Here is a 960-nt window from a genome sequence, read left to right on the forward strand (position 1 = left end):
CTGTTAAGGCTGAAAGGAATGATAAGGATAAAGATTATGGCTCTAATCTAAGCCCATGGAAAAACCCACTTCAAAAGCATTTCAATATCTGATTATAAGAGATAGTAGAACTGCGCGAATGACAGGAGAGAGACGCACCCTTTTGAGATCACTAGGAGCGGTGGTGATAGGAGGTGGTTGCGAAAATGTGAGAGTGGGAAAGGCGGTGCGAGCCTTGATGACGGCCTCCTTGCCGAGCACCTCGGAGACAATGGACTCCAATTCATAAGCATAGAGAAGAGCATCAGCTTTCTCATGACTCCCCTGAGTCGTAGGAGGCGAATGTTGAGGCGACGCTGGTTCGGAGAGTTGCGGTGCGTCCTGTAGGAGATCATTCGGCACCAACGCCTGTGGTGTAGGCGATGGAATCGGACCTGCTTCCGATGCTTTAAAGGAAGATTCAGAGACTTTGGTCTTGTCTAAGGAAGTTAAAAAAATGACGTTAACAAAAACAACGTCACTGCTAAGAGAAAGAGACGCATGGTTATCAGCCTACCAGATCTTCGACGCTTCTTCTTAGATGCCGATTTATTGCACTCCGGCAGCTGCACAAGTTGACAAGAGGGTGGAGTGGGAGTGATAGCAACGGCAGAAGGAATGGCAGCCTCGTCATCCCTCGGAGAGGAGTTGGACTTGGACCTTTTGGATGCCACCTCTATCCATCCTTCATCGTTCATTTCGACAGCTGCAACTGCCGCACTATCCTCAGAAGTAGCGATGACGACGGCCTTCGCCTTCTTGGAGCGTTTTTTATTCCCTTTCCTTTTAGACCCAGAGCTGGAGGCACCGGTAACAACAACATCAACTCCAAGGGTGTTAAGAGACCGCTCAAGCGTTGTAAATCGACTAGAACTGCTCATTTGGACGGTAAACTAGAGATAAGTAAAGACAGAGGTTTACAAATATGCGCTGCATCACTAT

This window comes from Echinococcus granulosus (genome assembly GCF_000524195.1).
Source record: "Echinococcus granulosus chromosome Unknown EG_S00140, whole genome shotgun sequence".
Classification (NCBI taxonomy): Eukaryota; Metazoa; Platyhelminthes; class Cestoda; order Cyclophyllidea; family Taeniidae; genus Echinococcus; species Echinococcus granulosus.